We start from the raw sequence: 14,787 nt of genomic DNA on the forward strand, positions 1-14,787 counted from the left end.
GCCCCATGAGCCAATTTTTAGAAAATGTTTATTTATTTTTGAGAGAGAGAGAAAGAGAGCATGACAGGCTCTGAGCTGTCAGCACAGAGCCTGACGTGGGGCTCAAAGTCACAAACCATGAGATCATGACCTGAGCCAAAGCTGGACGCTTCACCAACTGAGCCACCCAGACGCACCCACCATGAGCCAATTTTAAAAAATAAGTGTTAATATAAACACATCCCCCTGTTCTTTTTCCCTGGAGGACTCTGGCCTCTACACTCACCTATTACCCATTTCTTCCGCTCTTCAAGTAGGGCAAGAAGGAAACAAGTGTTTGGAGAGGAGGGGAATGAGAGGTGGTGGGTCAAGTGGGGCCAGATGAAGAATCCTCCCTCTGTGGTGTGAGGAATGGAAAGGCAGGAAGCAGAGTGAGCAAACCTCTCCATCTCTCTGAGCCTCAGCTATTAACTTGGAGGGATGCGGACAAGAAAGGGAAGCATATCAGTCCCCATGAGGTAGATCATTCTTAGAATCAGAGCCCGAGAGTGGTCCAAGGCATTTAGAGATCATCCCCCCTAGTTCACTCTCTCTTTAAAGAGATGACACCTCACACAGTGGTGGCTGCCAGAGGGGAGGGAGGTGGGGGGATGGGTGAAATAGGTGAAGGGGAGTAAGAGGCACAATCATCTTCCAGTTATAAAATAAATAAGACATGGGGATGTAATGTACAGAATAGGGAATACGGTCAATAATATTGCAACAACTAACACAGATAGTAACTCGACTTGTCTGCGGTGACAGTTTTGTAATGTATGTAGACATCACATCACTATGTTGTACGTCTGAAACGAATACAATTTTGTATGTCAATTATTCTTCAATAAAAATAAGTGGACAGTGCCTGAGCAACGAAGTCACCTGCCCAAGGGCCCACAGCAAGCAAGGGGCTGAGCCACGTGACTCCCAGCCTAGCTGTGACTCAATCTCCTCTGTTCTCTAATTAGGAATCTTGGAGCTGCCCACGGTGACACACTCCCACCCGTTCTTGTGGTCTCTAGGGATGGCCATGCCAGGGAATGAGAGACACAAAGGACCGGCTGCACCTTAGAATCCCCCAGGGAGCTTTTTCAAAATTCCAATATCTGAAGCCTACCCCAGACCAATTCTATCAGGATCTCTGGGGGCCTGAGAGTCAGTACTGGCTGAAAGGTCCCCTCGGTGATTCTAACGTGCAGCTGGGCTGTGAGCTACTGGCTAGGCAGCCCAGGGATTGCCCAGCTGCAGCTTCACGTCACATTTTCCTGTCACGTTTTACTCCCCGCCCCCATCCTGACTCAGGGCTGTCCTTTCCTGTCATTCTTTGTGCTCTGCCTAGGATAAAAGAGCCAGGGAGGAGGCTAGCCTGGCCAAGAACACCTGCTCTGTCCCTGCACTTGCCCTGGAGTTGGGCACAACTCACCCTTCTCGACGCCTTCCCATGTGGAGCTGGTGCCCCATTGAAGCAGAAAATGCTGGTGCCCTCCCTTTCCCCCAGTCTGACCTGTCTTCTAAGACTTCCTGCCTCTTTAGCCTCTCATCCCTTCTCTACACCTCCAACCCCCGACGCCCTTCCTTTCTCAGTCTTTCTTTATCAGAAGTTCCAAGCTCTTTTCTCGGTTCCCTTCCCTGCGTGCAGTTCTCCCTCCTGCATCAGTGGCTGAATTGAGTTGCTCTCTGGTGCCTTTCTTCAGGAAGGGGATGTGATTCTTTTCAGTAGATGACCTGGCTGCCCCAACCCCACGCCAGCAGGGAGCAGCTCCCCAGATGTCGGTCACTGCCAGTGTCACTGACTTCAGATGTCAAGAGAGGAGGCGTGGCCACCTCTCACCCTATCATACAGCCCATGTCCCCTTTTCTCTTCCTTCTCTACCCTGCCTGAGAAAATTCCTGATGAGAAAACTGCAGTGATAGCCCCATAAAGGACAGAATCTTCTCTTGAGGCCCTACTATGTGCCAGACATTAAGACTACAGAGATGAATAAAGCTGTCCTTTCCCTCAAGGAATTTATAGTCAAGTAAAAGGTAGAATTTTTTATGCTTAGGGGAGAAAGGAGGGTGAAAGTGTGGTGTGGGAAAAGAAAATTTTAGTACCTATCACGTGCCAGGAAAATACGATCTTCTTATATGATCACAAAATTCCATGTAGAAGATGCCATTCTCCCCCCCCCCCCCCATTATATAGATAAGGCAATTGTGGCAAACAAGGTTAAACAACTTGCCAAGCTTACACAGCTATTAAGGGCCAAGATCAGGGTTTGGACCCACATCATTAGACTTCAGTTCCACCGATTTCTAGAAGTCTGATGGTTATACCATACCCGATCCCAGCACCCTTCACCAGACTGAACCCTGGGGACAGCAGAAACCTCAGAGTTAGAGGCCTGGCTTCTTGTCCTGGCTCTGCTGCTAACTAGCTGTGTGACATTGGACAGTCACATCTCCTCTCTGGGCCTTGGGTTTCTTACACATAAAGCAAGGGAGGTAGACTAGGTAATTTAGAGGATCTTTTTCAACTCTATGCTTTTCTTGATTCCATTTCCTTTCCCCAATCAGTTATGTATTCATTTTGCTTCCATCTTATAAGAAGGGTCACTGGAGCTCAGGGGTGGGGGTTGGGGGTCATGCCATCAATTTCTTGCTGGGTTGGAGCTGGAACCCACAGTCCAGCAGCTGGTACACTGCAGTGTTCATCAGTCAGGGCTGGGTGAGTGCAATTAGACTCCCCCGGGAGGCACTGAGAGTCCTGGCTGCAGGATTCCAGGAGCCAAGGCTATGCCCCTGCGTGAGCCACCAACAGCCACCACTTAGTCCATGAAATCAGGCTGAGGGGAGGAGAAGATGGCCCAGAACTAGTCACTGTGAAGCCTCCCCAGGCGTTTCACGCTTTTGAAAATGGCCCTGAGAGAGATGCTATCAGGAGGCGTATTTAATGGGTTTTGGAAATTGGCTAATTTTGTTGCAATCGTCTGGATGTTGCCCGATGCATGCTAAGTATCTAGGGCCAGCGTGGGCTTGTGAGTAGGGCCAAGGTGTCCAAGGCCTTCAGAGATATGTGGCACAGGGAGGGCAGTGTGGAATGGCTGCTCATTCCTAGTTGCCTGAAAGATCCCAGGTGACCTCAGGTCATCAGGCTGGGTGTTGGGTCAGTGCCCTCTGCTGCTCCACAAGGTGTCATCCCTGCCTCCCTCCTCCCCGCCTCCCCCTTTCACATTGGCTCTCCCTCACCTTTCTCTGCAGGGCCTCCCTTCTCACCTTTGCCCATAGCCCCTGCCTCCCCCCTGCTCCCAGCCAGCCCCAAGTGGCATTCTCCCTAGCCACCCTCTCCCATGCCTTGGGTCAATAAACCATCAAAACCCTGTACTGAGAAGGAACACAGAGCTCTTTGCACGCCTGATTCACCAAGAACTGCTCTTCCAGCCCCTCCCTGGGCCTCTGGCACGTTCTCTCCATCCTTTGGGCCCTGCCTTTCCTCCTCCAGAGACATTGTCATCCATCAGCTCTCTGCCTCACTGGTCACAGTTCCTTCTCTGGCTGTCTTCAGCTGGGTTGTTTATTTTCTTCCTTTCTCATCTTCCTACACCCTCTTCCTCCTCTTGTTCCTGGATTTGGGTTTTCTGTAGGTTCCTTATCAGGGTTGTCCTGCAGAATGGGGCAGAAGAGAGGTCCAAAGCAATGCACTCTTTGATCTTTGAGGAAACAGGGCTACAGCCTCCTGCAGTGATGCTGCTTAAAGGGTCCAGGATTTGGAACCAGAAGACTCAGTGTCAGAACTAATTCCGGGAGTTTTGGACAGGTTCATTACCCTCTCTAAGCCTCAGTCCTCTCATTTATGACATGGAGCTGTGGTGGCCAAGCGAGAAAATAACAGCTATCATTTGCTGAGTGTATTTTGTATGTTTGGCTCCACATTAGGCACTTGCGAATATGCTTGCATTTCAGTATGTTTCTGGAAGTGCTTTGTGCATTAGAAAGTGCTATGTGAATGCCAGTTACTATCAGGAAACCAGAAAGCCATAGTGCTGGCTCTCCTTTGTACCCAGAAAGTGATTACATGGGCACTTTCGAACAGTTCTGTTAACAAAAATTTTATACATACATCATCTCATTGACGTTCACGTGACTACTCTGAAGTAGGTAAGCAGATGTGATTAGCCCCGGTCTATGGATAAGGAGTCCCAGACTCAGAAATCGGAGCCCAGACAGCTCTGCCTGTTTTCTCCACTTGCCTCAGTGCTGGGAAGTACTCCTGTTCCACCTCACCTGATGGTCGGACGGGTGGGCAGTGTGGGAGTGTGCGTGTGGCATAGGCAGCATCTTGAAAGACGGAATGGAAGGCCAGGTGGAGAAGTTATCTGAAACAGTCCCAGTGGAGCTCTGAGAGCAGAAGAGTTTTCCCAGCTGGCTGGGGGGTCTCCACAGGGAAAGGGGCTTGGTGGGGAGAGGCCTCAGGATCAGAGTGTTGGCAAGCAGGCTGATAATGGACATAAGCCAGCAGGAAATGGGGCCACCTAAGAAAAGGCATGGTGTGTCACATGAACGAACTTTCGAACACGGGGTCTAAGCCTGAGAGCCTAGCAAGGATTTGTTCTTACTCTCTGCTAACCCCAGGCCAGATCACCTTCCAAACCAAACCACACCTGGTATCCTCAGGCCACAGGGCCAGACTCTGTCCGGGAGCCTGTGTGTGACCCTGTAGCCCCTTCCAGGGAGCTAGCGTAATTATCCAAGCCTCAGCTAACTCTTTGCCTCCAGCCACCAAAGGCCACTGCTCATTCCTACACGGGCTGAGTCATGGTGTCAGCCTGTGCACATGGACCAGGGCTCCCTCAGAAGTACGAAGAGCGATCAGGGTTGTTGCTGACCCCTTCAGAAAGGCTCCAGTCCCCCCATCCCCAATAGCTCACTGCATGGGCAGATTCCTTTGAAAACTACAGCCAGGGAAATCTACCAGGCCCCAGGATATACAGCTCCTTCTGCCAGCTAGACTCTTCATTACTCTTAGCCCCACTGCACTCTGAGCTTCCCCTTCTGACCTCCCATAGCCCCTCTCCCTCCAAAATTTCCCCTGGGCCCCTGGGTTCTCCCTCCCCCTCACCTCCATGGCCTGATGCACTATGACTCTTCCCCAAGGGGCACAGCTTCCCTTTGGGCCATCTTAGGTGGAAACTACCGTTCTCTCTCAGCGCTTGGGCTCAGGGGATGGGATGGTGGCCTGAGTTCAACAAACCACTGAACACCACCCTCTCTCCTGAAAACCAGCTCCGGTGGGTTCCTGCCACCTGCTTTCCTCGGCTTTGATGCTATCATGGCTCCACCTCATTCATGGAATGACATCACATTTACATGGACTACCTCCTCAAGACCTTGGTTTTTCCATTGTAGTCCCCCCTCCCCCAACTCCAGAGCCACCTCCTGAACCTAGTCATCTTGGAACTGCCCCTACCTCTGTAATGTTAAATATCAATGTCCTACGGGCTGGCCACGATCCCATTCCCTTTGTGCTCTCCACAGCCTTTCCTGCAACTGTCTTGTGATATCATTGCTCCTCTGATTCCTTGGCCTTTAATTTTCTCCCTGTATCAACCCCTTGCATTTATCCCTCCAGCCTGGAATCCCTATTCTATTTCTTCTAACAGTCTCACGTCCATTGCCCCCTTATCTTTTCATGACACTCTTTTGGCAAAACCCCAGCCCAAAGTTAATTCAATTATTTGCCTTCTCTGCACTTTCTCTGCACTATCTAGGGTACTGGGTGTTGTGGGGAAAAAAAAAATCACACAGCTGCAGACTGAGGGGACTATACAATTATAGCCTCCATCACAAGTGTGCCTTCAAAGTGGCCCAGAATTTTCTTCCCTGCCTTTGTCTGCTCTCTCCCTAGAGCCCAACATCAGCTATTTCAGACCTTCTCATTCTCAAGATACCACCTTTCCCAACATGTCCCCCCCACCTCCCCAAACACACACATTCTCCATAGATAACTTTAGGAGAAAGTAAGAGTCATTTGGCAGAAATCCTGTCAACATCCTGCCTTCAAACAGATTTTATCCTTTCCTTTTTCGCTCTCTGGTCACAAGAGGAGAGATAGGGGTCCAGATGTCTCTCCTAAGAATTTAGGCTAATCCCTTCAAGTGCTTTGGACCCTCTCCCTGACCACCTCCTAGAAAATCTCATTTAATTGATTTTCCATGCATTTCTCCCTAAGTTTACAGTTCGTCCTCTCTACTCGCTTCTCATTAGCATTTAAACATGTTTGGGATTCACTCTTTAAAAACAAAACAAAACAAAACAAATCCTCTCCCTTAACCCCATATCCTTATTTCAATCCCTGTATTCATTATCTATTGCTCATGCAACAAAATTGCCCCAACATTTGGAAGCTTAGAATAACAAACATAAAGTAATAAACATTTATCATTTCTGATACACAGTTTCTGAGGGTCAGGAATGGGATCAGCTAAGCAAGATGGCTCACGTCTCTCATGAGGCCGTAGTCAAGATGGGGCAGCAATTATCTGAAGGTCTGGCCTGGGCTAGAGGATCTGCTTCCACCATGCTTCAGTCATATGGCTGTTGGCAGGTGGCTTCCACTCCTCATGACAAGGCAGCTAGCTTCCCCGAAGCGAGTGCTCTGAGAGGAAGCAGCTGAACGGGAAGCTACAAAGTATTTTGTACTCTACTCTTGGAAGTGACGTTCTATCACTTCTGCTGTATTCTACTGGACCCACAGACCACCCTGGTACCATGGGGGAGGGGACTGACAAGGGTGAAACTACTAGGAGGTGGGGTCACTGGAGGCCATCCTGGAGGCTGACTACCACACCCCACTTCACAGCAGACCAATTCAAAGAGTTGTGCATATTGGTTGTGTTCACCCTGTGCTCTCACCTCTTCACTTAGACTGTTCTCACTGAGTCCCCAGTGACTTCCTTAGTCTGAAATCTCATGGCTTCTTCTCAGCCCTTATCTTAGGAAGGCTCTGGAACATTGCACCATGTTGAGCCCTCCTTCCTTCACACTTTCTTTTTTGGCTCCTGTCATATCATAAGGTCCTGATTCCCTTTACCTTTTGGCTTCTCCTTGGTTGTATTCACATACTTCTCTTCACCTATCCCCCCATCCCTTAGGGTTGCTTCACCTCAGGGCTCTGCTGGGGATCCCTGCTTTGAATATCATCTGGCCTCTGTCAACCTCATCTCCCACACTCCCTGTACCCCTGCATTCTCCTTGCCAACCCTACAGAAAGTCCCATGGTCCCTGCCCTCTTCCCACTCCCATCGATTTAGATCAGCACATCTGGGCTACTCTTTGTCCAGTTTTGGATCCCTCAACCAAAGGAGGTGGGGAGAGGCCTGAAGGGTAAAGGGTAAAGCCATAAATTAACATGGGGAGCAAGTGAAATTCATCAACCACAGATGGAGAAGCGTGAGGGGTGATTTGATTACTGTTTTTAAGTCTGCAGAGGCCTCTTGTCTTGAGAAATATGACCAATAGCTCTGTCTTCCCCATGGACCAAATAAGAACAGTCTCAGTTTTCATAATGACAGAAATGACAGATCCAGGTTGGAGACAGAGAAACGTTAAATGCCAGGAATTAGCTAGAGCAATGTGGAGTCTGATCAGCAGATTTTTTTTTAAGTAGGTTAGGATTTTGCACATCCAGGATGATTCCTGCATAGACCAAGCTGAGGGTGGGCAGGTGGTGGATTGGGTAACCTGCCACACCCCAGGATCTCTACTTTCCGTGGCTGAATGAGAGGCAAGTCCAAGTGGAGCTGAGCGCAGAACCCATATCCTGTCCATTTCCAGCAGTGGAGTATGATTGCAGCAGCCCCTGGGCTACAGAACAGGTTCGTTCTGGCCTGCAGACTAGATACTGCCACTTGGTTGTAGCAGTCCTTGAAAGAGGCCAGAGGCTGGCGTTCTAGGCAGGCAGGAGTGGAGTAAGGATGGGTATGGGTTGGTATTTAGGAGAGGAGCACCATCAGGGAGAGTAACCTCGGCTAAGGAGCTGGTTGGAGCATCGCCTCCTTCAGGAAGCCCTCTCTGCTACCCCCAGGCTGGCTTAGGGTTCCTCTTCTGTGCTCCACAATGCCCTGTGCTGCCTTGGTCCTTAAATGAACCCTGTGGTACTGAGATGGCCTAAGCATTTGTCTCTCTTTTTTCATCAAACTGTGAGCTCCTTGATGGCAAGAATTGTTTTGTTGCTGTCTGTCTCTGGGACCTGGCACAGAGAATAGATAGAAAAGCGCTGGGTAGATCGGTCTTGACTTATTGATCTAGGGGACAAAGGCCTTGGGGGACTTTGAACTACATCCAAATGTGTTCCCCCCAAAGGTGACTTCAATATAGCTCAGGAGAAAACCCTGTCTTTTTGGAACCCTATTCCAACGGGACAATTGAAGAGATGACCCAGAGAGATCTGGGTTCTTGTCCTGTTCAGTCACATGTATGACTGATTATCGCATGACTATCCTTTCCCCATGCCTCAGTTTCCTTATCTGTCAGATGGGGGTGATGACCCCACAGTTTCACAGAGGTGACTTGAAAATCAAATGAGATCATGGGTGTGCAGGCGGTAAAAACATCTAGAGAAAGGTCTTTAAGACTTATACAGAGGTAAGAAGTTATTAATAGCCTCATTATTATTCTTACCCAGAATGCCCATGGAAAAGCAGCATGTGGCAGTCCCAGCCCCCGCACCCCACCCTCCCAGACTATTTCTGTCCCTGGAAAGCAGGTTCTTGGAGTGGTAGTCCCCGCTTTGCCACTGTGGGCGGAAGGAGGTGAATGTCAGGCAGGGCTGTCCCCCTTCCGCCCCACCTCTCCAGCCTGACCCTCCTTGGGCATTGCCAAACCCTTTGATTTAGAAGAGTATGGCTGACACTGGCGCACCAGCCATCTGGAGGGTTGTGGGTGGCATCTCTGTCACTTCATTTGATGCTGTGGTGGTGTTGGTGAGGTGCCGAGGTAACACCCCATTCAGGCTCAGGTGCAAGGGGAGGCCGTTTCATTCTCCTTCTGCACTTCCGGGGAAGGGTGAGTGACTCAAGGTGGCTCATCCTGTCTTCCTGCTTTTCTCCCCATGGGTCCTCCACCGCCTACAGCACGCGCCGTGCCTGGAGAGTGGAGAGCTTCAGCTGGGAGTGGGGACAAATTCAGGTTTCTCTCCTCCCCCACACCACTCCCTTCCCTGCCCTGCAAGCGTGATGCCTGTGCACATCAGCTGGCCTATTACTAGGAGCAGCAGAGAAGCAGGTGGCCTGAAGACAGGCAGAGGAAATCCAGATGGGTGGGGTCTGCTGGTGACCTCACCCTCCACAAAGTTCTGGAGGCCATATCCAGGTTCTGCCGGCCAGCAGAATCCCTCGGGACGGAAGCCCTGTGGGCTCTCAGCAGAGGGCCTGACCTCCCCAACCTTGGGCCTCATCTCCCCATTTCCCCTGACCCCAGTGCTAACCTGTGAACACAGCAGGAGGACAGAACAGAGCTGTGGAAGTGGGGGCTTCACTGGATGTGGCAAGAGCCAAAGCCCCAGGGTCAGCAAAGCAGTGGGGCCCGAGGAGAGAAAGCCAGGAGAATATACGTGAGGCCCAGGGAAGGCTGGCATCTGGAGCGAGATGTGAGGCTCAGGCTCTACCTGCCCTGTCCAGGGTTCAGTCCTCAGGAGGAGGAAGGCCAGCGACACTCATTGCCAGTCTCATGGGAATGGGCCACTGTCAGAGAAGACACACTCCGGCTGCTCGAGGAGGTCTCCTAACTCTGCTTGGCTACCCCTCCCCACTCGGCCAGCCAGGTCTGCTCACTGCTGACTTAAAACGCTGCCCTCAATTCTATCTTTAGCTCTGGCTGCTGGGAGCCTGAGTGACAGGCAGGGTGGGGGCTTGTGCTGGGGTGGGAAAAATTTGCTCAGGTTTGCTGAGAAGGTGGCACTGACGGTAAGGAGCAGGGCCCACGGCGTGCTGCGTCTGTGGCCAGCGCGGCGGTGGGCACGGAGCTCCACCGAAAGTGGCAGAATGGGGGGTGGTGGCGAATGCATCCAAGCACGGATGAAGCAGAGGCCCCCAGAGGAGAGGATGCGAGCGGGTCCACTCGGTCCATAGATCAAGTCACGGGCCCCGCAGGAACTCTGCATGATCTTGGAAAGGGCACTTCCCTTCCTAGTCTCAGTTTCTTCATTTGGAAAAAGGGACCAGATAAGCAGTTTTCAGCCACCTTCATGGACCCCCACTACTACGTCGACCACCGCTTCGCACCCCTCCATCCCGCCCCTATAAAGAAGGTGCTGCCACCGGGCTTGATTTGGAAGGAAGGGAAGTGACGGATTGACAGAGCTCTCCTACCCCTTCTATCAGGGTTGAGTCGTTTTTATCAATTCTGGATATTGAACTTCCTGAAAGGACGCCTCTCAGACAAAGGGCAGCTCAGTTCCCCAAGCGCATGCAGACTTGAGGAGCCGGAATGAAATTGCTTCTTGCAGCAGGTGGCAAGAATAGCCCCTCAACAGTCTCTTATCGGGACTGATATAAAAATCCCCTATCTGAGCAATAAAACACCGGGCAAGCGCCCATCCAGCCAGTTGTCTTTTCCAATAGGAGAAAGTGAAGTGCCCAACAAAGGACGGGGAGGGGTCGAGGGGAGGCCCTTGCAGGGCTGTAGGAGGTAGATCGGGAGGGGCTGACCAGAAGATGATCCAACCCCCAGGTGGGCCTAGCGGAGAAGCAAGGTGATGTGCAGCTGGTAAGGAGCCTTGAGGCAGGGAGAGCTCAGAGACGAAGTGGAGTCAGGATCCCTCTGTCCTGTCTGTCCTCAGGTAGGAGGGCACAGCAGGCCTTTGTTGGAGGTCCTAAGGGAGATCTAGGAGCCTAGCGTCCTGGGACCTGGATGCCAGCGTGGGCTGCTCACCCAGTGGAGCCCAGGGAACAAGGTCATTGGCAAGTCAGGAAGGCCCTCTGTGGAGAGGGGAGTCCGGCCCACCGAACTTCTCATTCTTCCTCTTGGCCTGTCTTATGAGAGGAAGAGGGTATTACTGGGACCTTGGACAAGTTACTTTAACCATTATGGACCTCCATTCCCTTTCTTATTATATGGAGATAACCTTTGGCCCCGCCTACACCACAGAGGTGTTGTGATCAAACCAGATTACAGACGTGAAAGTCTTCCTTTTTAATTATGAAAACCGCTTTAGAGGTATTTTTCTACGGCCAGAGGGCTGGGGTCTAGCTAACAGGTCCCTGCTTCTTCTGGGTTCTTCTTCCTCCTGCTCTTGCCAGTGGAGCCTCCTTCGAGCTTCCTTCCTTCCCAAAGGCAACCTCCTCCCACACCCTATCTTTCCCAGCCTTTACCCCGGTCCAGCTTCTGGTGCTGAGCTCCCAATAAGGAGAAATTCCTGATTGAATTCCTTGCTCTAGTCTCCCAGCTTCAGCTCATCCCACACACTTCGGCTGGAATCTTCATCCCTCTCTGCTTGGAGGCCTGCTGTGTGTTGAGGTGTGCGTCCCACATCAAGCCCAAGTTACTCATCAAGGACTGGCACAGGCCCGCCTGCTTCTCACTGACCCGGCCGCCCCAGGCGCCAACCCTGCCAGGGCCCCTCTGTAAGCAATCGGCTTTCTACTTCCTCTGGCCTCCACGGCCTCCAAGCTACCCCTCCCCTCCACCCGATATGCACTCTCCTTTCTCTCTTCTAAATCAAGAAAATATCCTCTGAATACTTGGCCGGATATCCCCCTGCCAGGGAACCTTCCCCAAATAGCTTCACTGAAATCTTGACCTCCCTTCTATTTCTAGACTAAAACAGGATTGGAATCCCTGTAGCATGTGTACATGTGAGGTGTGTGTCTGTGGGTTCCGGTAAGTCCCCTGAGAGCCATCCTTCCCAGAGGGTCTGTAGCCATTGGTTCCCCGTGGTGGGATGGGTACAGGTCACTGGCTGACTGGCAGACTCATTATGTAGGAACACGACCAGGTCAAGTTTGGTGTTGGGGAAGATGGCAGGACAGCATCAGGTGCAGAGGCCAAGGTTAGTTTTATGACAGTGAGACTTCCCAGAGCCTTTTCACTGAAATGTGGCCACAGGGCATCCTTTTCCTATTCTCCTTCTTCTTCTTCTTTTTTTTAAGTTTATTTATTTTGAGAGAGAGAGAGAGAGAGAGAGAGAGAGAGAGTATGAGCCGGGGAAGGGCAGAAAGAGGGAGAGAGAGAGAATCCCAAGCACACTCCACACTCAGTGTGGAACCTGACGCGGGGCTCAATCTTATGACTGTGAGATCACCACCTGAGTTGATATCAAGAGTCAGCCACTTAACCGACTGAGCCACCCAGGCGCCCCTAGATCTGGCAATTTAACCCAGGGGAACCTTTAGGTGCTTTCCAACCCTGTAATTTCTTTCCAAGCCTGCAATTGTTCTGGTTGGAAAATTAAAATCCCTCTCTGCCAGCAATTAATTTACCAAAATAAACAAGAATTCTGTTTTTCGTGACAAAGACAGTCCCTGAATGGCAATCTTAGGGCCTCCGGATTGCAATTTCAAGTGGGTACAGCCAGAGCGGTTACAGTTTGCAGGTGATTTATCATGGAGGTTATGAGAAAAGGAGAAAATGCAGTCAAGAGGGAGTGGAGAAGAGTGTTGCCCCGTTCTTGTCCTCATCTCTAACTTCTCTGGCAACAAGTCTCATGCCCTTGACTCTCCCCCCACCCTACTTTTTTTTTTTTTTTTTTTTTTAAACCACAGATGATTCTTGTTTTTCCATTCTGTCCTATTTGGCTTATTTCCAGCCCTTTCCTGACAAGGCTGCAGCCTGGCCTGCTCCTTCCAAACCGCATCACTGCCTGCTGGCACCTCCAGACATTCCTCATTCAGGACTCTTGTCTTGCTACCTTTTGCCAGTGGGTCTGGTCCTTTCATTAGACTGCTGGTTCTGGGCTAGTTGATCTGATACGTTCTAGAAACAGTATCCAGACTGCAGAGATGCAACCTCGCTCTTTCCCCTTCCCTGAAAACCAAATGAATAGGCTCAGATGCATTAGAAAGCGTGGGGGCAGCCACGGATCCGAGAGAGTCAGAGCTCCTGAGCAGCTGGGAAGAATTTGCTCAGGTAGGCAGAGTCAGGGGTTTGGGGGTGGAGGCTCTGAGTGGCACTAGCCAGGGACCATTAGAAATGATGTCGGGGGAGTTAAAAAGCAGCGATTAAGTATGAGAACACTGTCTCCTTCATCTCAGCCCCTGCTGAGAACCAATCCCAATAATCGCCCACTAGGATCACCACTGGTTGTTCCCCAGGCTCAGCGCACTCCTTTGTTAGGTAGATTAGGAGGGAAGAGAAAGGACCCACCAGCCTTCTTCAGACACGGGCTCTTCCCACTTCCTGCTTCCTACCACCTACCTTTGAGAATTTTGTTCTTCAGGGTTTTCCATCTACTCTCATCCCGAAGATTCCCTGGGCCGGACACTAGGCAAGTATTCACCATGCATGGTTTCAAGATGCCAAGTGTTAAAAACAGGCACAGCCCTGTCTTCAAGGAGCTCCCGGTTTCTCCTGGAGTCAAAGCAAACACAGATGATAATGGAAACACACAGACTAATTTCTTTATGAGCAATGCAGGAAATTAAATTCTCTTTGTACTTTCTGCTTTTCATCTCTGTCTTGCTACCTCCCCACCGGCTCCCCCACTATTCCATCGTGGAAGAGCTTAGACACAACACCCCACGGAGCCTCTTTATCTAGATCCTCTCCAGAGAGACACAGAAGTGGCCCCAACTCTCTCTGGAGGAGTGGGTAGGCAGAGCAATCTTGATAATAAAATCCAATGACCAATTTACAGACTGCACTGAGAGTAAGTTGTTTGCTACGGGTGCAGTTCAACACTTAACGTCTATTTATGTTTGAGAGTGAGCGCGAGCGGGGGAGGGGCAGAGGGAGAAGGGGGCAGAGGGCCTGAAGCAGGCTCTGTGCTGACAGCAGAGAGCCCGATGTGGGGCTCAGAGTCACAGACCGTGAGATCATGACCTGAGCTGAAGCTTAACCGACTGAGCCACCCAGGGGCCCCTCAGTTCAACACTTAATGTACAACTGTAGGGCACTGTGCTTGGTGCTTTGCAGGAGTGGTAAGTGGTACAAAAGCACGACAAAAATCTTCTAAAGAGTATACCCTCCATGCATTTGTGATATCGGATTTATCAAACTTCAATCATACAGAATCCTGTGGAATATAGTTCTTTGAGGTATTAATGCTTCTCAGACTCTTTCACGGAACGATCGCTAAAGTCATTAATGTCTTTCAAATCTCATGTGTTTTCATCATCATATGAAATTTATATTCTACTCTGTATCAGTATTGGTTTCAATATAAAATGGTCCTCTTCTCCCCCAATCCCGCAATTATCAAAGTCTAGTTATAACTGAAGAAGTAGGAAAATGAGACAGTAATCCTGTCTTTCGTAGCCCAGCACCCAAAGTACACAAGTACTGAGAATCAAGGTAGTAGATATTCAATTCTCCCTCCTTCCCAGGCCACCTGCTAGGTCTGACCTTGCCAGGTGGCTCCAATCTTTCCATTTTTCCTCCCTTGGCTCCCCACTTCCACAAGCTTGGAGAGCCTCTTAGTTCCGGGACATCCCTTCTTTTTACGTCTTTCTCAGGGGAGGCTCTCCATTTGGTTCTGGCCCCCGTATTTGCTATTTGTTTTTGGTTTTGGACACACAACCAAATTTAGGCCCAAGGCAAACACATAGTGGCCAAAAAAATCATTTACCGTTCCGTTAG

General features: G+C 50.5%; 1 protein-coding gene across 2 annotated transcripts in view; it reads right to left on the reverse strand.

The window, feature by feature from the left end:
• Positions 1–14,787, reverse strand: part of SYNDIG1L (synapse differentiation inducing 1 like) — a 59,329-nt gene that overhangs the window by 39,085 nt on the left and 5,457 nt on the right. Inside the window, exon 3 of one of the 2 annotated variants that reach the window (XM_045448231.1) lies at positions 13,408–13,560. The gene's annotated coding sequence lies outside the window, so the exon portion shown is untranslated. Of the gene's footprint in view, positions 1–13,407; positions 13,697–14,787 lie in introns of those variants that run through there. The other variant, XM_045448232.1, reaches the window with a different exon arrangement.

This window comes from Leopardus geoffroyi, chromosome B3, assembly GCF_018350155.1.
Source record: "Leopardus geoffroyi isolate Oge1 chromosome B3, O.geoffroyi_Oge1_pat1.0, whole genome shotgun sequence".
In the NCBI taxonomy this organism is placed as follows: domain Eukaryota; kingdom Metazoa; phylum Chordata; class Mammalia; order Carnivora; family Felidae; genus Leopardus; species Leopardus geoffroyi.